The sequence below is a fragment of the Danio rerio genome, chromosome 4, assembly GCF_052040795.2.
Source record: "Danio rerio strain M-AB ecotype USA chromosome 4, GRCz13ab, whole genome shotgun sequence".
Classification (NCBI taxonomy): domain Eukaryota; kingdom Metazoa; phylum Chordata; class Actinopteri; order Cypriniformes; family Danionidae; genus Danio; species Danio rerio.
The window spans coordinates 36,130,408-36,154,372 of NC_141024.2; the positions used below are offsets into that span (position 1 = coordinate 36,130,408).

The 23,965-nt window shown below is 37.1% G+C and overlaps 6 non-coding genes and 1 pseudogene across 6 annotated transcripts; 6 read left to right on the forward strand and 1 right to left on the reverse strand.

Annotated features, from left to right (window-relative positions):
• Positions 1-1,220: 1,220 nt before the first annotated feature.
• On the reverse strand, positions 1,221-2,226 carry LOC147844834 (uncharacterized; annotated as a pseudogene).
• A 7,131-nt stretch (positions 2,227-9,357) lies between these two features.
• Positions 9,358-9,440, forward strand: trnas-aga (transfer RNA serine (anticodon AGA)). The gene has a single exon. It is a non-coding gene; the product is annotated as a tRNA-Ser (tRNA).
• A 1,244-nt stretch (positions 9,441-10,684) lies between these two features.
• Positions 10,685-10,756, forward strand: trnah-gug (transfer RNA histidin (anticodon GUG)). Its single transcript has one exon. It is a non-coding gene; the product is annotated as a tRNA-His (tRNA).
• Positions 10,757-14,780: 4,024 nt separating this feature from the next.
• trnah-gug (transfer RNA histidin (anticodon GUG)) lies at positions 14,781-14,852 on the forward strand. Its single transcript has one exon. It is a non-coding gene; the product is annotated as a tRNA-His (tRNA).
• A 698-nt stretch (positions 14,853-15,550) lies between these two features.
• On the forward strand, positions 15,551-15,632 carry trnas-aga (transfer RNA serine (anticodon AGA)). The gene has a single exon. It is a non-coding gene; the product is annotated as a tRNA-Ser (tRNA).
• A 1,649-nt stretch (positions 15,633-17,281) lies between these two features.
• Positions 17,282-17,354, forward strand: trnak-uuu (transfer RNA lysine (anticodon UUU)). Its single transcript has one exon. It is a non-coding gene; the product is annotated as a tRNA-Lys (tRNA).
• A 118-nt stretch (positions 17,355-17,472) lies between these two features.
• Positions 17,473-17,554, forward strand: trnas-uga (transfer RNA serine (anticodon UGA)). Its single transcript has one exon. It is a non-coding gene; the product is annotated as a tRNA-Ser (tRNA).
• The last annotated feature ends 6,411 nt before the right edge of the window (positions 17,555-23,965 follow it).

Here is a 23,965-nt window from a genome sequence, read left to right on the forward strand (position 1 = left end):
GATTGGTAATTTGTCATTTATTGTCAGTTACTATCTGTAATGGGTACAAAAACTGTAATTTATTCTTTGCACTACTCAATTTCATACAAAGTCTACTCCTTTTACAGTAAAATACTGTTTCCTTTCATCACAGCAAGACACTGGCGATTTTACAGGTATTTACTGCATAATCTACCGAGTAACAGTGCAGTTATACTATTTAAACACAACTGATCAAACTAAATCTAAAGGTAGTGTGTTGAAGCAGGGCTGGAACTAAATTCTGCTGGGCTGCGGCCCTCCAGGAGTTTACAGCCCTGGTACATAGCATATTTTCAAAGCAAGTGCCTACATTTATCACAATCATGCACATATTGTTGAATAAAAACAATAAAAATATACAAACTTCATCCAAAGCAAAAATATAAATAAATAAATAATCTGATCCTCATGTTTTTCCAAACCTGTAGTAATAATAATAATAATAATAAACAAATAACCTGATTAATACATTTAGGAAAGTCTTTATACTATACTGTTAATGCCATTTTTACCTACTTCATTTGAAGTTTTCCAAACAAATTGTGACAAACAAAGAAATGTATGTACGTGCTGTTTAAGATATTTTTAATTTTATTTTACTAGGCAAATTAGATTAATTATAGAAAAGTAAACAAAGTTATAAAAATGGTTGTGATAATTTGGTTGCTCTGTGTGAATATTTTTGCCTTTAAATGCATCTCGTCGATATCTTTACCTTTTAATTAGCTCTGTGACATTGACATTGGTTGACTCCTGATACTCAATGTTAAAAACATAAAAGGAACCAAAGGAAACACAAAGATGGCTGCAGAGAAATTTAGCTTATCATCAATGCATTGTCTCACTTTCTCCTCAATACTGACCATACACATACCAAAACTGAACAGTATATATATATATATATATATATATATATATATATATATATATATATATATATATATATATATAGCAACATAAAGCATCAGAGTACATGGGGTAATAATGGTTGAGCAGTAATTTACCATTTATTATCACAGTAACTATCTGTAATGGGTACATAAAGTAAATTACTGTAATTTATGCTTTGCACTACAAAATTTCATACAAATCCTGCTCCTTTTACAGTAAAATACTGTTTCCTTTTATTACAGCAAAACACTGGCTATTTTACAGTTATTTACTGCATAATCTACAGTAAGGGTTAACAGTGTAGGCATGTTGCTGTTTCAGTTCTGGTGTGCCATTGTGAAATTTGAGGTAAGAACAGTCAACAAAACTTTTGACGTTGGGACATTTTATTTATAGAAGGCCTAAAACATGGTGCTCGTTGTGGTCAAAAATGATCCCATCTGGAGGGGACCCCAGCCAAGGAGCATCAGGGTGAATTAAAAATCCACATGGCTGGTAATTTACCTCTCGGAGGAAGCAGTACTCCATAACTGTTTCAGACTCCATTTGAAGTCCTCGCTTCATGTCGGCTGTCTGGCGAGTTATTTTGTGCATTCTTTAGGCCAGGTGTTCAGCTGAGGTCTGGCCACGCACATGACAGACATCTTACTAAAGCGTGACGATGTTATCCGGATTTTCCTAACAGAATGCCAATCAAGACATGCACTCTGATATCTGGTGGCTTGCTCAACATAGTGAGCCATTTCTGAAGTTACGGTCAATGACCTCATGTGAAGTTGTTCCTGATTATTATGAACAAACAAGCAGACAGGTGGCTGTAACCATCTAGTGGCAGTGGTGGTGTTGGTGGGGCATCACGATTAGGAACAATGTTGTGGTTTGTTGCAGCTGGCTGTTGGTATGACAGGACACTTCCAATTTGAATTTTTCCGAAGGCAGAATCCACCCGAAAATCCTAACTCGACATCCCAATTGTGGTGACCAAAGGGGCTGTAGAACTGGCAAAGTCTTTTTAAATTTCTGCCACTTGAAGGACTGAAAGATCAGACAGCTCACTGGTGACACCTTTATAAAGTGTACTTAATCAAGATTTAATTACTTAGTTCTAAATTTGTTGTCCTATTCACATTTTATGTAAAACCATATTCATCTTCTTGAGTTTGAGTTTAAAGTATTTTTTAAAGCTGTTGTATTTTAAATCATTGGTTTGACAAACATACATGTAAAATAGAATTGAAAATAGAATTTACAAGTGTCCCACCTTAATCCTTCAGCAAGTTTCCTCTCTTCGGGCCTCGCAGACAAAATCACCATATTATTGACTGGACCTGGCTCGACTCCCTAGGGATACACAAGGGGCTCGTTAATAAAAACAATAATAATAAAAAAATAATATGAGTATTAAACGCCAATACTGATGTTCTAATATTATTATTATTATTCTTATTATAGGACAATTAAGCCATTTCTGACCACTGTCCTGATTAATTACTGCTCGAGAAAAAAAAAATATATATATTTTATTATTTAATAATGAAATTGTTAATTATTAAACTCTTACTTGTTTGTGCATTTCTCTAGCTCTTCTTGAAGCTCTTGATTTTGTGTCTTCATTGATCTATATTTTCTTGAAGAAGAAGAGTTACTACTTCATCTTCGCTGTCAGAAAATCTGTGATCTCTGTCATCTGTGGGTTTTTTTTTGGGGGGAGGACCCATTTCAAAAAGTGGGGCCTCTCCCTCTCTGTCTTCTAGAATTTTTAGAAGGGTTTTTAAAACCTTAATGTTTTCTACAAATCATTGATAGAAATGTAATTAATGAACTGTACAGAATTCTAAAAAATCACCAGCTTTCTTTTTTTTAAATAAATGTTTTATTGTCAAATATACAAAGATAGAGGGAAACCTCATGGGAAAAAGACATACAAGTTTGGAACCATGCTAAGCAAGATTAGACATTAGAAGACTTTTTTAATACTTGATAATTGTATAATATATTCTAATCAATGCTTTTAACAAAAGTTTGAATTCTTTAAATTGCTAGCAATTCATGATAATGGATCAATGACTTATATGGTCAAACATATGAAAGATCATAGTTCACGATGGATGGTTTTGCTTTAATATTTATATATCCTGTATTTTAATATATTTAAAGTTTTAACAAATAAATCGAGCTGAATTCAAAATGTATGAGTGTTAATACTTTAAAGGTAATTAATGTCGTAAAACGATTTAAAATATTTTAAAAAAATTATTCGTACAATGAGAATTAAAACTCTGTATACTAACTGAAGAGCGTGCACGCAAAGTGTTCGAATAAACCGATTAGTGACGTGACTTTTACTAAAATGACTCCATAATCTGATTCATTGTCAGATAGATAACAAACTGGAGTGATTTGAGTGATTAATATGAACTGCCAGTGATTCATTTGACAAGCAGAAGTTTCAGTAAGAAGACGAAGACCACAGCAATCTATGAGGTACACTGTTAAAAATTGTCCCGTTAAAAAACAGTAAAATACTGGCAGCTGCAGTTGCCAGCAATGTACTGTTATTTTACAGTATGTTGCTGTAAAAATACATGGACTACATTGATTTACACAATACTCAAGTGAACTCATTTTGCTCATTTTTGGTCAACTGCTGAATGAGTTTATGAAGTAATGTGCTATATATGCTTAAAAGCATACTTGTAATGATAACTTATTTTAGTTAATTAGAAAAGTTCGGTTTAACTCTAATGTCTTATATTTCACAACAACACACATACATGTAAATCTGGAATCACCAGAGAGATTCTGACTGCATCAGCAACTAAACAGGCGCTATCTTTAAATAGAGAAACATGCAGAATAACATCAGCAGTTCATTGTTCATCTTTAACTCATACACTGGCTCTACTCTCCTCCACAACGGTGACAGACAGAAGAAATTAGCTTCAGGTTTTACAGAAATATACTGTTTTTTCCTTGATTTAACAGTAATCTACTGGCAGCTGTGGTTGCCAGCAATCTACTGTTTTTTTACAGTCTACTTCCGTAGTGTGAACTAACAGTATATGACTGTTAAAATACATTTTTACACTGTGTTTTTACCTCTCACACCTTTAACCCTTTAAACCCCAGAGCATATACTTCAGTTTTAATTGAAGTGTCCACACTACTGAGTGTTCAAGAAACATGTAGCAAAGCTGAAGTAAATTCATTAATTAACTGACTAATTAAATGATAATTGAGGATTAACAATGAATAAATGAAGAAATACTGAAGGGAAAAAACAAGAACAGAACATACAAAACTTTAGTCACAGCTTTATAATGAAATAACCTGAAGAACAACAAATGATTAAATCATTTAAATGATCAGCGGATGATTAAACAACTCTACAAACATCATCACCAGCTACACTTATTACTTAATACATGTATTTTTGTATAACATTTACTAAAGTTCTTCTTGAGAAAAAGTTAAAGTTTTACGTCACCATCATGGAGAACAGAGCTTGCTTTAGTTGGGCTCTTAGCCCTGTCATTTTTAACATTTATATATCTTGGCTGCTGCAATTGTTAAGAACTTTGTTTAAAAAAGCTCCTTTATTGTGGCAAGCCAGCCAAAAACCTTAATAAGATCTGGTGATGTTCATGTTGCTATTAAATGGCAGAGTCTGTTCTCATTTAGTATAATAAAATTTACAGCTCCTATTCAATGTTAATTCTATTGTTTTACATTATATGCCTATATATGGCAATGATTTCTGGAAGTTTTTAAGAATATCTTGGACAATAACACTGCACTGTAAAAAATTGCTGTTAAAAAACGGTCAGATTCTACGGCAAAATAATGTTTTTTCACTAAAACAGTAATATTCTGTTAAAACAGTGCTTTCTGGGTAACATTTTTGTTTTCGAGAAAGTAACCAACTGCAGAAAACTGTGAGCTAACAGAGTTCAGATTCGATGTTTTGAAGTCTGTGTTTGAAATCACGCTTTGTGTCCTTGTTCACTATTTCATTCACTAGTTAACTAATATAGTTCACCTGACAGTTTTAATTAACACTAATGAGTGAATTCAGACACTGATGAACACCTGCTGTTAATAATCACAATTACTGAAGAAAATAAACAAGAAACACAAACAGTGACTTGAGTTACAACATTAAATAAAATCAAATAAAATAAAACAGCTTCAGTCTCAGCAGAGGATCATTAAACAACTCCACAAACAACAGCAGACACACACTTATTACTGACTGATTTGACTTCCATACTATTCTCATTGAGATCCAACAAAAATTAAGGTGTTTTTTGTGTCACCGTAATGGAGTGAGGGGCTGGTTTAGTTGGGCTCTTCACCCTTGAACTTATTAAATCAGACTCTCCAATTACTATAATGAGTTAACAAAGTGCTTGTATTGTAGAAATAAAGTTGGGAAGTCAATAAATAGAGAAATCTATTTGTCTGAAATTAGTTCTGATAAATGTTTTGGTATAAATCTGGAAGAAGGGCCACATGCAATAGATTTTATGCTTAATTGCAGGTATTAATTTAATTAATGTGAAGTGGAATCAGAAAAGATACCTCCATAAATACTTAACAGTTAAGAATTAACATACAAAAGCCGTTCAATTATGACAAATACACACTCAGACCTCATGAATCTGACCTTGTATCTCAACAATGGTAACAATTCAAATGTTTCATGCTGCAATGCATGCTGGGAGTGGCACGGTACAAATATCCCAGCATGCATTGCGGTGTAAATAAATGTTGTATGATGGTCTAACAGTTTTCTTTATTTGTGTTTGATTCTGCTGTTGTTTATGTTTAGACTTTCAGTTGCCTGTTTGTGAGTTAAACTGTTAATTTTGTTAGTTGTCACCATTATTGAGGTTCATATGCTGATTATTGATGTCTCTTTGAGTGCAATCTACACCATAGAGCAGTGTTATTGTCCAAGATATTCTTAAAAACTTCCAGAAATCATTGCCATATATAGACATATAATGTAAAACAATAGATTTAACATTGAATAGCAGCAGTAAATTTTATTATACTAAATTAGAACAGACTCTGCCATTTAAAAGCAACATGAACATCACCCGATCTTATTTAGGTTTTTGGCTGACTTGCCACAACAAAGGAGCTTTTTAAACAAAGTTCTTAACAATTGCAGCAGCCAAGATATATAAATGTTAAAAATGACAGGGCTAAGAGCCCAACTAAAGCAAACTCTGTTCTCCATGATGGTGACGTAAAACTTTCACTTTTTTTCTCAAGAAGAACTTTAGTAGATGTTATACAAAAATACATGTATTAAGTAATAAGTGTAGCTGGTGATGATGTTTGTAGAGTTGTTTAATCATCCGCTGATCATTTAAATGATTTAATCATTTGTTGTTCTTCAGGTTATTTCATTATAAAGCTGTGACTAAAGTTTTGTATGTTCTGTTCTTGTTTTTTCCCTTCAGTATTTCTTCATTTATTCATTGTTAATCCTCAATTATTATTTAATTAGTCAGTTAATTAATGAATTTACTTCAGCTTTGCTACATGTTTCTTGAACACTCAGTAGTGTGGACACTTCAATTAAAACTGAAGTATTTGCTCTGGGGTTTAAAGTGTTAAAGGTGTGAGAGGTAAAAACACAGTGTAAAAATGTATTGTAACAGTAATATACTGTTAATTTAAACTACGGAAGTAGACTGTAAAAAAAACAGTAGATTGCTGGCAACCACAGCTGCCAGTAGATTACCGTTAAAACAAGGAAAAAAAACAGTATTTTACTGTAAAACCTGAAGCTAATTTCTTCTGTATGTCACCGTTGTGGAGGAGAGTAGAGCCAGTGTATGAGTTAAAGATGAACAATGAACTGCTGATGTTATTCTGCATGTTTCTCTATTTAAAGACAGCGGCTGTTTAGTTGCTGATGCAGTCAGAATCTCTCTGGTGATTCCAGATTTACATGTATGTGTGCTGTTGTGAAAAATAAGACATTAGAATTAAAACGAACTTATCTAATTAACTAAAATAAGTTATCATTATAAGTATGCTTCTAAGCATATATAGCACATTACTTCATAAACTCATTCAGCAGTTGGCCAATTTGAGGCAGTTGCTTTCAGTGAGCAGAATGAGTTCACTTGAGTATTGTGTAAATCAATGTAGTCCATGTATTTTTACTAGGGATGTAACGGTATCAGAATTTCACGGTACGGTAATACCTCGGTATGAATGTCACGGTACGGTATTTATTGAATCATTTACAGGAAAAAACAAAACTTATGAAAATACTCCAAAAAAGTGCCAAAAGTGTCAATGACATACAAATTAGCCATCTATCTGTAAGCTTTGAAACAGGAACTTCAATTTTAATAACAAAAAATTATTAAACCATGTAAAAACAATAAAGTTTCAATTTAGTATTGTTGAAAACTCATCACATTCAACATTTAATCACACTCAGCCCATCTACCCAGATGAGAGCTCTGCTAGTCGGACTTCTCATCAAGCATCTCCCGCTGGATCTAATCTCACTATATTTATTAAACGGGATATTTCATTTATCTTGTTGTCTTTATCTAACGACATATTCCCTGACTTTGGTCATTGGAATCTATTACTTGTTCTCAGGTAACGTGTTTTGGCTGAGCGCAAAGATAAGTTAATGATTAATGTAACCACGTACATTCTGTATATTGACTGATCGCTTGCCTTTATTTCCTATAATGTATAAACTTATTGTATGTTATACTTTTAAAATGGCCATTATCGATTCTTAAAACTGATACTCAGCAAAAGAGAGGCTGTGTTTCGTATTTTCACTGAAATTGAAAGTAGGCAGTTGTTATCGGCTCCGTTTTGTTATAAATATCCACACAGTGAAGATGACGCTCATCTTATGCAGCACGACGCCTCAACATGTCTGCTGTCTAAGTTGCTAATATTAAAATGAAAATAGGCAGTTCCTTAAATCATGTTTACATTTTATTGTTGATAAAGTGAAACAACGAAGCCAGGGTGATGTGAATGAAGTTATAAAGTACACTGTTCCCTTTGAAGATTTACCCGTGTCCTCGGTATAGTCTGCTTTTCCATATCAAACTGAGAAGAAGAGACTGCAGCCTTGATCAAACTTGCGAAGTCTGAACTTACAAGGAGAGGATGCAGGACTGAACTGTGCGTGTTAGGCTACTTAATATTCAGGAAAAGCCCCAATCAGAGAGGCGAACGTCTGCAGCCCCGCCTCCGTTTTCAGAAGTCTCCGTTTTCCATTATCCACACCGAGACATTATCCACACATTTCGAAACGCTCCGTTTTCGGCGCTCGAGAACTTCGGCGTAGTGTGGACGGTTGGCGTAACCGTAGCAAAACTTATGCGTTTTCAAACTAAAACGCATTAGTGTAAACGGGGCCTTAGAGTTTTCCAGCTCTTTTCATCCCCGCTTCTAGCAGCACACTCCATTTCCGCATTACTGGATCTGTAGCGACAACAGACCGCAAGGGATGATGGTCAAGCATGGGCTGATGGGTATTGTAGTTTTTGCTACCTCCCGTTCGCTTCATTCGCCTCAGCAAATTTTCTCAGAAGACCTATAGTTTTACCGAGTCATGCGACTTCGGTAATATCGAAAAAAATTAATATTGCGGTATGACGGTATTTACAATACCGTTACATCCCTAATTTTTACATCAACATACTGTAAAATAACAGTACATTGCTGGCAACTGCAGCTGCCAGTATTTTACTGTTTTTTAACGGGACAATTTTTAACAGTGTACTGCATCAATCAGTGTGCCTACACTGTTAAAAATTGTCCCGTTAAAAAACAGAATGAATGTTTACGTTTCCTAAAGTGTGGAAGACTAGGGATATGATATAAGAGAAATAGGATCTTTGATGCCAGCATGCTGTGTAGATAAGTACTGATCAAGTCACGCTTCTAAGGCATGGAAGGAATCTTTTCAATTGTTGAGTGTCCATTCATTGCCACAACAGCAGAAAGACATTCTGCAGTTATCATTGATCTATTTAATGTCTCCTACATGACATGAAGTCCAAACTATTGTGTTGTACTGATGTCTACACCTACAAAAACCATAAACCCAACCTCAAAGTAACCTGTCGTGTTTTAGCAACCTCCACACCAACCATAAGCTTAAAACCCCATCTCACGGTAAACTTTAGTGTACTTTAAAGGTCTGCGCCGACCACAACCCAAACCTTGCCTACTTGTAAATTACTGTTGTGGAGCCCGGATAGCTCAGTCGGTAGAGCATCAAACTTTTAATCTGAGGGTCCAGGGTTCAAGTCCCTGTTTGGGTGTGTGACGCTCCTTTTGTGGAGACACAGCTTTTGCTGTTGAGCTATCGCTTGATGAAAGTTTCATCTGGATGCACAATATGTGTACTAGGCATAAAGAAATGGCAGTACAGGCAGTCTTGTAGTCGTGGCCGAGTGGTTAAGGCTGATGGACTAGAAATCCATTGGGGTCTCCCCGCGCAGGTTCGAATCCTGCCGACTACGTCCTCCTCGTTTTTAAAATTGCAGCAGTCATCAATTGTTTGCATTTCCATTGTTTTTTGGGAAAAGCGTTGTGCTGGGGTCCGTTCTTCGTACGTGGATTACTCAGTTAGCTGGATTTGGATATTGACGATTTGACATGATCCAGGATCGTTTCGTTCTTCAAAGCTGATCCGAGAGTTGTTGTCATAGCAACAGTTCTGCTAGGTCAAACCTGATCGGGAGCAGGTTCAATTCATATAAACAGGATTAGATTGGCTTAGTTCAAGCAAAGATAATACAGAAAGTATGTTCCGAATTCTGATATTTTCTTACAGTAGTAGTTATATAAAGTTAGGGAAATGGTACATATTTTTTAACTATATATATAAAGTTCTAGTCATTAATAAAATAAATTAAGTTATACATTTTAATAAAACGTATGCAATCTGCACCCTCAAAATAAAAGTAGGCTACAAAGATTGCCTCCTGGTGGTGCAAAGAGAAAGATTATTGATATGTTGTGTATAATTGTGTATAATAGAAATGCACAATATGCGACTTTTTTAAAGCAATCATTTCAGCAGTCATAAACATGTTTTGATAGTTAATATGCCGGTGATTTGATGCTTCACAAAAGTTGCAGACGCCTTTACCAATATGAAAACACATTTGTAAACAACCAGTTATTCTTTACACCGATTACAAAATGGCTGCTATAATAAAGAAAATCTTTTCTAAATGTGGAACTAAATACACTGATTTGCATTGAAATACATGATGAATACACTTGACATATGAAAGTGGAAAGCCTGCAGCTCACAACAAATGTGGAAGGTTATTGCGTGTCATATTTAACAAGCCGTTTACTGCTAATTTGACGTAATTTTGCTCACATGGATAATTGAATATTAATCAGATGATGTCATTACGCTGCTGTGCCGTCAGCCAATCGTTGCATTGCTGATCATGATTTCGAGGATCGATAGATCTGTCCTTTACAAAACACGCAGCGATCTCAGATCAGTTTATCCAGACATTCTAATCTGATCCGCGAACTCGTTTGAAGAACCAAATTAGTGAGAGATCAGTTATCAAGATTAAAAGATCCGGGATCTGCCAAATAATCTTAGATCATTTAAGCAAGGTACGAAGAACGGACCCCTGGTAGGAGGAGAAAAACAACAGAGTGTTCTCACTGAAGAGAAAGGGGCTTATCACAGGGAGGAACATACCACACATAGGTCACAAGGGCTATTTTGTAGCTCGCCGTGATCGTATAGTGGTTAGTACTCTGCGTTGTGGCCGCAGCAACCCTGGTTCGAATCCGGGTCACGGCAGTCTTTTCAAGGTGACATTGGTGTCGCACTCTGTGTTGCCATCCGTTATCTCCAGCCTTCTTTTAGTGCAGGCTGTGCTAATGGCACGTCCTGAATGTTTACGTTTCCTAAAGTGTGGAAGACTAGGGATATGATATAAGAGAAATAGGATCTTTGATGCCAGCATGCTGTGTAGATAAGTACTGATCAAGTCACGCTTCTAAGGCATGGAAGGAATCTTTTCAATTGTTGAGTGTCCATTCATTGCCACAACAGCAGAAAGACATTCTGCAGTTATCATTGATCTATTTAATGTCTCCTACATGACATGAAGTCCAAACTATTGTGTTGTACTGATGTCTACACCTACAAAAACCATAAACCCAACCTCATAGTAACCTGTCGTGTTTTAGCAACATCCACACCAACCATAAGCTTAAAACCCCATATCATGGTAAACTTTAGTGTACTGTAAAGGTCTGCGCCGACCACAACCCAAACCTTGCCTACTTATGAATTACTGTTGTGGAGCCCGGATAGCTCAGCCGGTAGAGCATCAGACTTTTAATCTGAGGGTCCAGGGGTCAAGTCCCTGTTCGGGCGTGTGACGCTCATTTTGTGGAGCCACAGCTTTTGCCGCAGCAACCCCGGTTCGAATCCGGGTCACGGCAGTCTTTTCAAGGTGACATTGGTGTCGCACTCTGTGTTGCCATCCGTTATCTCCAGCCTTCTTTTAGTGCAGGCTGTGCTAATGGCACGTCCTGAATGTTTACGTTTCCTAAAGTGTGGAAGACTAGGGATATGATATAAGAGAAATAGGATCTTTGATGCCAGCATGCTGTGTAGATAAGTACTGATCAAGTCACGCTTCTAAGGCATGGAAGGAATCTTTTCAATTGTTGAGTGTCCATTCATTGCCACAACAGCAGAAAGACATTCTGCAGTTATCATTGATCTATTTAATGTCTCCTACATGACATGGAGTCCAAACTATTGTGTTGTACTGATTTCTACATCTACAACAACATTTCATGAATTTTTTCCATAATAAAATAGAAGGCTTTAGACAGAAAATAGGAGATGCCAAACTTTCTGCACCGGCTTATACTCCAAATCCTGTAAATGTTTCATTAAATCATAATAATAACCTACACTGCTTCAAAATCATAGAACATGAAGAGTTAGTAAAAATTATAAATAGCTCTAAACCAGCTACGTGTATGCTGGACTCAATTCCAACAAAATTACTGAAAGAGCTGTTACCTGCTATAGGAGAACCTCTTCTTAACGTTATCAACTCTTCTTTATCTATAGGCCATGTTCCAAACTCTTACAAGCTAGCTGTTATTAAGCCTATTATTAAGAAACCGCAACTAGACACCAACAACTTAGCTAACTATAGGCCTATTTCAAATCTTCCATTTATGTCTAAAATACTAGAAAAAGTTGTTTCCACTCAATTATGCTCTTTTCTGCAGACGAACAATATTTTTGAAGTGTTTCAGTCAGGTTTCAGGGCTCACCACAGTACAGAAACCGCCTTAGTGAAAATAACCAACGATTTACTCTTAGCTGCTGACCGAGGGTGCGTCTCGCTATTAGTTTTACTCGATCTTAGTGCGGCATTTGATACCATTGACCACAATATCCTCATAAATCGCTTAAAGTCTACAGGTGTCCAGGGACAGGCTCTACAATGGTTTAAGTCATACTTAACTGACCGCTACCAGTTTGTGAATCTTAATGGACAGCCTTCACAAATCTGCCCAGTAAAGTATGGGGTGCCTCAAGGATCAGTTTTAGGCCCTTTACTGTTTACAATTTACATGCTACCTCTGGGAGACATTATTAGAAGACATGGGATCAGCTTTCACTGCTATGCAGATGATACTCAATTATATATTTCCACTAAACCTGACGAGACGTCTGAACTTTCTAAACTAACTGAGTGTATCAAAGACATCAAAGACTGGATGAACAACAATTTTCTTCTCTTAAACTCAGACAAAACAGAATTATTACTTATTGGGCCTAAATCTTGCACACAGCTGATCTCGCAACTCAATTTACAATTAGAGGGATACAAAGTTAGCTTTAGCTCTACTATAAAAGATTTGGGTGTCATATTAGACAGCAATCTAACTTTTAAAAACCATATATCCCATGTCACAAAAACTGCCTTCTTTCATCTGAGAAATATCGCTAAATTACGAAATATGCTATCCATCTCAGATGCAGAAAAGCTAGTCCATGCTTTTATGACTTCGAGACTGGATTACTGTAATGCTCTATTTGCTGGCTGCCCAGCATCCTCTATTAACAAACTTCAATTAGTACAAAATGCAGCAGCCAGAGTTCTGACCAGGTCTAGAAAATATGATCATATAACCCCAATTTTATCCTCCTTACACTGGCTGCCTGTTAAGTTTCGTATTGAATTTAAAATATTACTTCTCACCTATAAAGCTCTAAATAATCTAGCTCCTGTTTATCTAACCAACCTTCTGTCTCGCTACGAACCAACTCGCTCCTTAAGATCTCAAAATTCAGGGCTTCTGGTAGTACCTAGAATAGCAAAATCAAGTAAAGGAGGTCGAGCCTTCTCTTTCATGGCTCCTACACTCTGGAATAGCCTTCCTGGTAATGTCCGAGGCTCAGACACACTCTCCCAGTTCAAAACTAGATTAAAGACCTATCTGTTTAGTAAAGCATACACTCAATGCATCACCTAGCGGGTTCCACACTGGCTTCTGCATCTTGCTTATATACACTATGAACAGCAGCTACGCTAATTATTCTCTTTATTCTCTATTTTCACCTGGGGATACTCATCCCGAGGTCCTCAAATTAGGCGGAGTCACTGATTGGATCCAAGACCAGCGACGTGATGATCCCAAGGATTCCATATCCGGGACCAGGCCATATCCTGAGCTGCTGCTGCGCTGATGGTCGTGGGGAGTGGAGAACATGTGTCTGATTCCAGCGACGCTCCAGGGACAGACGAGTCTTCATTGAGGCCATCTTCCAGCATAAACCACGGCGAATGAAGTTCTGCACAAGACTTTTAACCAGCGGAGAAATTAAAATGGTCGTGCCCAACTGAGTCTGGTTCTCTCAAGGTTTTTTTTCTTCACTCCCATCAGGTGAAGTTTTTTTTCCCTCTCCGCTGTCGCCACTGCCTCGCATGGTTCAGGATTGGTAGAGCTACGCATCGATGAATTTGCTCTTCAGTGTTTGAACTCTCAGTAATGATTAAATCACACTGAACTGAGCTAAACTGAACTGAACTGAACTTAAACACTAAAACCTGAACTACACTGTTCCAGTTACTGAACCACACTGTTCCAGTTACTATGACCATTTATGTGAAGCTGCTTTGACACAATCTACATTGTAAAAGCGCTATACAAATAAAGCTGAATTGAATTGAATTGAAACAACCATAAACCCAACCTTAAAGTAACCTGTCGTGTTTTAGCAACATCCACACCAACCATAAGCTTAAAACTCCATCTCACGGTAAACTTTAGAGTTCTGTAAAGGTCTGCGCCGACCACAACCCTAAAGCTTGCCTACTTGTAAGCTATTGTTGTAGAGCCCGCATAGCTCAGTCGGTAGAGCATCAGACTTTTAATCTGAGGGTCCAGGGTTCAAGTCCCTGTTCGGGCGTGTAAGGCTGATTTTGTGAAGCCGCAGGTTTTGCCGTTGAGCTATCGTTTGATCAAAGTTTCATCTGGATGCACAATACGTGTACTAGTCATGAAGACATGGCTTCTCAGCCAGTCTTGTAGTTGTGGCTGAGTGGTTAAGGCGATGGACTAGAAATCGATTGGGGTCTCCCCGCGCAGGTTTCAATCCTGCTGACTACGTCCTCTCCCTTTTTAAAATTGCAGCATTTATCAATTGTTTGCATTTTCATTTTTTCTTGGGAAAAGCGTTGTGCTGGTAGGAGGAGGAAAACAACAGCGTTCTCACTGAACAGAAAGGGGGCATATCACAGGCAGGAACATACCACACAAGAAGCACGACGGCTGTTCCGTAGTTCGCCGTGATCGTATAGTGGTTAGTACTCTGCGTTGTGGCCGCAGCAACCCCGGTTCGAATCCGGGTCACGGCAGGTTTTTCAAGGTGACATTAGCGTTACACTCTGTGTTGCCATCTGTAATCTCCAGCCACCTTTTAGTGCAGGCTGTGCTAATGGCACGTCCTGAATGTTTATGTTTCCTAAAGTGTGGAAGACTAGAATTCGATATGAGAAACAGGATCTTTGATGACAGCATGCTGTGTAGATAAGTACTGATCAAGTCACGCTTCTAAGGCATGGAAGGAATCTTTTCAATTGTTGAGTGTCCATTCATTGCCACAACAGCAGAAAGACCTTCTGCAGTTATCATTGATCTATTTAATGTCTCCTACATTACATGGAGTCCAAACTATTGTGTTGTACTGATGTCTACATCTACAACAACCATAAACCCAACCTCAAAGTAACCTGTCGTGTTTTAGCAACATCCACACCAACCATAAGCTTAAAACCCCATCTCACGGTAAACTTTAGAGTTCTGTAAAGGTCTGCGCCGACCACAACCCTAAATCTTGCCTACTTGTAAACTACAGTTGTAGATCCCGGATAGCTCAGTCAGTTGAGCAACAGACTTTTGATCTGAGGGTCCAGGGTTCAAGTCCCTGTTCGGGCGTGTAAGGCTCATTTTCTGGAGACACAGGATTTGCCGTTGAGCTATCGCTTGATTAAAGTTTTATCTGGATGCACAATACATGTACTAGGCATGAAGACATGGCAGATCAGGCAGTCTTGTAGTCGTGGCCGAGAGGTTAAGGCGATGGACTAGAAATCCATTGGGGTCTCCCCGCGCAGGTTCGAATCCTGCCGACTACGGCTTCCTCCTTTTTAAAATTGCAGCAGTCATCAATTGTTTGCATTTTCATTTTTTCTTGGGAACAGCGTTGTGCTGGTAGGAGGAGGAAAACAACAGCGTTCTCACTGAACAGAAAGGGGGCATATCACAGGCAGGAACATACCACACAAGAGGCACAACGGCTGTCCCGTAGCATGCGTGATCGTATAGTGGTTAGTACTCTGCGTTGTGGCCGCAGCAACCCCGGTTCAAATCCGGGTCACGGCAGGTTTTTCAAGGTGGCATTAGCGTTACACTCTGTGTTGCCATCTGTAATCTCCAGCAACCTTTTAGTGCAGGCTGTGCTAATGGCACGTCCTGAATGTTTATGTTTCCTAAAGTGTGGAAAAGACCTTCTGCAGTTATCATTGATCTATTTAATGTCTCCTACATGACATGGAGTCCAAACTATTGTGTTGTACTGATGTCTACATCTACAACAACCATAAACCCAACCTCAAAGTAACCTGTCGTGTTTTAGCAACATCCACACCAACCATAAGCTTAAAACCCCATCTCACCGTAAACTTTAGTGTACTGTAAAGGTCTGCGCCGACCACAACCCTAAACCTTGCCTACTTGTAAATTACTGTTTTGGAGCCCAGATAGCTTAGTCGGTAGAGCATCAGACTTTTGATCTGAGGGTCCAGGGTTCAAGTCCCTGTTCGGGCGTGTAAGGCTGATTTTGTGAAGCCGCAGGATTTGCCGTTGAGCTATCGCTTGATTAAAGTTTTATCTGGATGCACAATACATGTACTAGGTATGAAGACATGGCAGATCAGGCAGTCTTGTAGTCGTGGCCGAGAGGTTAAGGCGATGGACTAGAAATCCATTGGGGTCTCCCCGCACAGGTTCGAATCCTGCTGACTACGTGCTCTCCCTTTTTAAAATTGCAGCAGTCATCAATTGTTTCCATTTTCATTTTTTCTTTGGAACAGCGTTGTGCTGGTAGGAGGAGGAAAACAACAGCGTTCTCACTGAACAGAAAGGGGGCATATCACAGGGAGGAACATACCACACAAGGGCCACAAGGGGCACAACAGCTGTTCCAGAGCTCGCCGTGATCGTATAGTGGTTAGTACTCTGCGTTGTGGCCGCAGCAATCCCGAATCCGGGTCACGGCAGGTTTTTCAAGGTGACATTGGCGTTACACTCTGTGTTGCCATCTGTAATCTCCAGCCACCTTTTAGTGCAGGCTGTGCTAATGGCACGTCCTGAATGTTTACGTTTCCTAAAGTGTGGAAGACTAGAATTCGATATGAGAAACAGGATCTTTGATGACAGCATGCTGTGTAGATAAGTACTGATCAAGTCACGCTTCTAAGGCATGGAAGGAATCTTTTCAATTGTTGAGTGTCCATTCATTGCCACAACAGCAGAAAGACCTTCTGCAGTTATCATTGATCTATTTAATGTCTCCTACATGATATGGAGTCCAAACTATTGTGTTGTACTGATGTCTACATCTACAACAACCATAAACCCAACCTCAAAGTAACCTGTCGTGTTTTAGCAACGTCCACACCAACCATAAGCTTAAAACCCCATCTCACGGTAAACTTTAGTGTACTTTAAAGGTCTGCGCCGACCACAACCCAAACCTTGCCTACTTGTAAATTACTGTTGTGGAGCCCGGATAGCTCAGTCGGTAGAGCATCAGACTTTTAATCTGAGGGTCCAGGGTTCAAGTCCCTGTTCGGGCGTGTGACGCTCATTTTGTGGAGCCACAGCTTTTGCTGTTGAGCTATCGCTTGATGAAAGTTTCATCTGGATGCACAACATGTGTACTAGGCATAAAGAAATGGCAGTACAGTCAGTTTTGTAGTCGTGGCCGAGTGGTTAATGCGATGGACTTGAAATCCATTGGGGTCTCTCCGCGCAGGTTCGAATCCTGCCGACTACGTCTTCCCCGTGTTTAAAATTGCAGCAGTCATCAATTGTTTGCATTTCCATTGTTTCTTGGGAAAAGCGTTGTGCTGGTAGGAGGAGAAAAACAACAGAGTGTTCTCACTGAAGAGGAAGGGGCTTATCACAGGGAGGAACATACCACACAAGGGTCACAATGGCTGTCTCGTAGCTTGCCGTGATCGTATAGTGGTTAGAACTTTGCGTTGTGGCCGCAGCATCCCCGGGTTGAACGGGGTCATGTCGTGAATTTGACTTTTCATCAATTAGAAATTATCAGACCGGAGGTTTTGCATATCAGAAAATAGACTTTATTCTCCATAATAAAGCCGAGAAAGAGCAGAGCAGACCCCAGAGCATTCTGAAGTCTCTCCGGGACACCTTCTAAAGTATCTGTGTTCTCCATAATCTTTATACAGGTAATTATGACACACCCCTTTGTGTCTCTTTTTAACTCTTGACCATTTTTGAATAGGTTTTCTAGTCTAAGGGGTCCTGCTATTCTTGGCTCTCAGCCCACCAGCTCATGTCAACAGAGATGTTACAGGTCTATGTCAGCAAAGTATAGATACAACTTATGCAAAGGAACTAAGGGTTTACATACATTGTTATGATAGGATAATAACTTGATAATATGTTACTCATTCTAACTTCTGCCACATATAGCTTCATACAAGTATTTAACATATATAATCAGTGCTTTACATATTCAGTTATTCTACACAATCAGCCATTCAGCCTTCTCCTAGTGTTGCTTCTGTGCAGGCATACTCATATTACACAGTATTTTTAACACATGCTGGCATGTTTGCTGCAAACACTACATACATTTTGAGAAGAGAAAATTAACTGCTTTACACTTAGAAAATACTACACACTGAGATAATAGAAATCTTCTTCAATCCCTCCTCTTAGGACTTTAGTCTTAATATTATTGTCTTTTAACCCAAAGTGCAATTTCATAATCCAGTTCTCTTAATTACCTCTATCTAGTGACTGATATAAGCCACATAGCTGTTATCAATTGACTAGATTATGCCACTGTATTTTGACAGAAGTCCAGCCAAACATCTCCCCTCTCTCTTGGTTTGAAGGAAGTAAAAGACTGTACTCTTTTTTTTCTCTTAACACATCAAAGACAACAATGTTTTAAGCATAAGTATTCAGTTGGTTCAGTCCTAGCTGCTGGTTTTCACACTCATGTAGGATATACTGAAGTGATATTATATATAGGTACCATAAAAGCAATATGCAAACAAATTCAATATGCAAACATAAAAAGCATCAAATGTTGATCTTGATCTTTGGTCATCCTTGTTTCTCTTCTTCTAAGCTACCAGCATCTTCACTTGACTTTAATAGATGTTGATGGAGATGTGTGGTTAAGAGTCTGAGTTTTGAAATCTGCAGTTGTGCAATTATCATCCCTTGACTTGTGGCACTGCTATATGTGGTATTCAGGCATATTATCAGAATCACTCTTTACTTTGTTCTGATTAACTTCTCCTTCCACACGTTGCACTTCGTAGTTTAGAGCTTTTGAATATTCAGGCTCCTCTGTTTCCAGTCAGCTTTCCCTTGCTGGAGTTGTTTCCTTTCGCTCCTTTGAGGCATTGGTACCCCATTAATGGCATCCACTTTGGCAGCTGTTGGATTTGCCCTCATCCAGATATGGTCCTTTTCTCCTGAGCTCTCCAGAGCATCCTCAGATAGACTCGATCAGCTGGACCAATTGGACCTTGTATCTCTGCTCTCTCACATGGCTCCTTTCTGGTTTCCTGCACAGATATTGCTTTGCACATGGCAATTAATTGTTTCTTCATAAAAGTCCCTACTGCATTAGACATCTTTGCAAACCATTCCAAGAGGTTATGTGCAAGGTTATAGGTGAGATTATATGCAAGGTTTTATGCAAAGTTTCATGTGGTTTCTTGCAAGGGTCGACCCAATAGTAGTTCATGCGATGCGGTGTTAGATGCCTGTTTCTGTCAGTTTCCATGCCATCATTCACCAATGCACTTGTTAGCAAATTAATCCCATTAAGTATTTTATTTTCACATATTTCATTGAGCGTTGGTCTTGATGGATCATCTTCATCTCTTTCAGCCATTTCTGGTAATTGAGCATAATACAATTACTCTCTCTTTTGCTTTATTCACAATTTTTCATACTCCTATAAATGTTTTTATTTATTGATCACTTGTTAACTTTGATTTTAATTACTTTATGAATGCAAACCTTTTATGAACTTATTTCTGCTGATGTTTCAAATCCCTGGAAGTACTTCTTTCGTCACAAATGAATAACTGTTCCTGCTTCATAATTTGCTTCTGGTACCATCTCCATCCTTCTACTCATCATAGTTTCTCAACTGTGCTTGTTTACAGAATAATTCTCTATCCAGTCAACACCAAAAACAGTCATCATATCTCACTGTTTGGAGCAATGGTCTCCACTCAAGTCTTTTAATTGAACTAGATCTTTGTGAAGTTGCAGATAATTCAATCACCCACATATTGTGACAGTATCCATCCTAAGATCTTCTCCCTACACTGTCAGAAAAAATGTGCAAAATTTGTACCTTTAGGGGTACAATGGCTTGTCACTGGGGCAGTACCCTCAAGGGTACACCCATTGTACCCTTTCATGTGGGTACGTATTTGTACCTTTGCAGTATGTACCTTTCAAGGGCAAATATGTACCTCTGCTGCCAAAATTGTACCTTTGCTAATATTATGGTACCATAATGTACCTTTAAAAAATGGTGCAAATTTGTACTTCATACTGTACATTAAAAATAGGCTAGAATGCAGTTTAATCAGTTTTTATTAAACATTCGTAACAATTAAAAATACATTTTTCACAGGATAAACATTTTAGTAACAATCCCATAACACAATTTGATGACAATTTTAGAAGAATACAAAACAATATTGTTACAGTGCACACTGAATTCATTCTAAATGAATACCTTTAAAACTTGGTCACAAATACATTTCATAAAGGAACCTATTACAGTCTTAGTTTTCACAGAGTTAATATTTTAAGCTCAATAACAATAAACAAAGTGCCATAACAGGATGCATAGTTTAAAAAAAAACAAGATGTTGATTAGACTCTTTTAAAACGTTCTATAAAAATTCTAAACAGCAAGAACATTAAGCTCAATGTTAAATTAGTTGTTCTTTTATTTACATCACATTTCATTGACCATTTTTAAAACCATGTAACATTTAATTAGACCTTGTTTTAACTTAGTACATTTTTTTCTACTGTAAACATCTTATTAAACAGTCTCTGCATCATGCAAGCAAACTTTTTCCTACACATTTCACATCAAACATTTTACCAAACACAGTATTAGAAATTTGATTTTAACTTTAAACATTCTTCAGGATAACAAATAATTTGTCATCAGTATAGTAAGTGTCAAGTGCCTGAAAGTCCATCTCTTGTCCTGGTTTAATTACACTCCATTCCAAGTCAACTTTTACCACATATGCATGGAAGTGTGAATCGTAAGAAACTGAAATTAAAAACTTGCCACAAAGCAACCATTCAGTGTTTACATTTAAAATGTATTTAATTTGGAAGAATAGGGGAATTTCTTCTGCATGGACATAGTCAACTATGAATACATCTTTTAATGCATACCTCACACTATCAACAGTCACATTTGAAACGCGCTGAATGTTGAAATGTTCCATAGAGTGTATGTTTGTGAGTATTGTCTGTAGGTCTAATGGGAGTGATGATAACGGAGTCTCTATACTCCTACCTACTACCTACACTGTTAACCCTTACTGTAGATTATGCAGTAAATAACTGTAAAATAGCCAGTGTTTTGCTGTAATAAAAGGAAACAGTATTTTACTGTAAAAGAAGCAGGATTTGTATGAAATTTTGTAGTGCAAAGAATAAATTACAGTAATTTACATTATGTACTCATTACAGATAGTTACTGTGATAATAAATGGTAAATTACTGCTCAACCATTATTACCCCATGTACTCTGATGCTTTATGTTGATATATATATTGATATATATATATATATATATATATATATATATATATATATATATATATATATATATATATATATATATATATATATTTACTGTTCAGTTTCGGTATGTGAATGGTCAGTATTGAGGAGAAAGTGAGACAATGCATTGATGATAAGCTAAATTTCTCTGCAGCCATCTCTGTGTTTTCTTTGGTTCCTTTTATGTTTTTAACATTGAGTATCAGGAGTCAACCAATGTCAATGTCACAGAGCTAATTAAAAAGTAAAGATATCGACGAGATGCATTTAAAGGCAAAAATATTCACACAAAGCAACCAAATTATCACAATCATTTTTATAACTTTGTTTACTTTTCTATAATTAATCTAATTTGCCTAGTTTAGCCTATAGTTAAGCTTTTAAATTGCACTTTAAGCTGAGTATTAGTATTTTGCTAAATAACTAGTAAAAATGTGTTATTTAAAAAATATCTTAAACAGCATGTACATACATTTTTGCAGAGACTCAATGAATTTGTTTGAAAACTTCAAATGAAGTAGGTAAAAGTGGCATTAACAGTATAGTATAAAGGCTTTCCTAAATAAATGTATTAATCAGGTTATTTGTTTTTTTTTAATTATTATTATTACTACAGGTTTGGAACAACATGAGGATCAGATTTTTTTTTTTTTTTTTTTTTTGCTTTGGATGAAGTTTTTATATTTTTTTTGTTTTTATTCAATGATATGTGCATGATTGTGATAAATGTAGGCAATTCCTAAATGTCAAACTCCTGAAGGGCCGCAGCCTAGCAGAATTTAGTTCCAGCCCTGCTTCAACACACTACCTTTAGCTTTAGTTTGATCAGGTGTGTTTAATTAGTATAACTGCACTGTTACTCTGTTGTATGTGCAGTAAATAACTGTAAAATAGCCAGTGTTTTGCTGTAATAAAAGGAAACATTTATTATTTATTAACACATATTATTTTACTATAAATGGAGTAGACTTTGTATGAAATTGTGTAGTGCAAAGAATAAATTCCAGTAATTTACTTTATGTACTCATAACAGATAGTAACTGACAATAAATAGCAAATTACTGTTCAACCATTACTGTCCCATCTTCTCTGATTTTTTATGTTGCTATTTATAGAGATGTGCATTTTAAAGGCAGAAAATAATGATTTAGGCATCACCACAAACTCCCACAGATTGTCTGTCTTATTCTAAACACAAAGGTGTTGGAAAGAGTTTTCAGAAAATGCTGGCCCTTTAAGGGAGCCAGGTGTTTGATTTGTTTACTGCTGAGTGTGCTCTATTCTCTGTCCATCAATTCAGATGTAGAGTCTGATATGTTTTAGGCTTTAAATAAGAATCTACAATGAGTAAGTAAAATGTGTTCAAATGTTTTTGAGGGTTTCTAAAATAAGGCTGTGTTTTAAGTTATATTGTTGTTATCTTGAACTGTGTACTTGAAAGCTACATTGTTAGCTAGTTAGCCTCTCCTCATATAACTTCTTACATTACTTTTGTTTATGTATTTATTGGATATTGCATACGGCTATAATGTACAGATGCTAACAGTTGTATGTATCTTTCTGGCAACTAAGCCAAAATTAAATTCCTTCATCTCAGTAAGGTAACATGTGCACATCATCACAGGGAATCACAAAAACATGATACACATAGCCATCTACACACAAAAGGTCCACTGTCCGGTCCCAGGTTGTGAGTTTGTTGCTAAGTATTTTTCAGAGCAGTGTTTATGAATTTATATTAGAAACAATAAAAAAGTTTGTTGTCATGAGATAATTATAACAATAAAAGATTGGATCCTTTGGTTTTTCGGTGTTGCCAACTTTATTTTTATTTTTTATAATTATTTTAAACTTTTTATTGAGATTTGACACAGTTTTTAATTATTTAAAACTTTAAAATAATTATTTTGTGTTTTTTGCTGTTCATTTGCTGATCTACCTTCCTGCAGATTTCAGTTTTTATCCATATCAAACACACCTAAACCAATTAATTAGGACCTGAACACCACGTAATAATTACAGGCAGGTGTGTTTGATATGGGTAGCAACTGAAATCTGCAGGAAGATAGATATACAGGAACAGGATTGAGCACCCCTGCTATATACCATGGGGGTCAAACTCCAAGTTCCTGGAGAACTGCAGCAGCAGAGTTTAGCTCCCACCCTGCTTCAACATTACCTGTAGATTTCTAACAAGCCTTAATTAGTTTGATCAGGTGTGTTTAATTAGAGTTACAGCTTAAAGTCCCGGTCACACTGCACTTTTCTTCCTATACACTTCCATTCATACGCATGTGAGTACTGCTGACCTGGAATGATAGCTCATGTGACATTTCATAATTCGCAGCATTGAAAAGTTCAA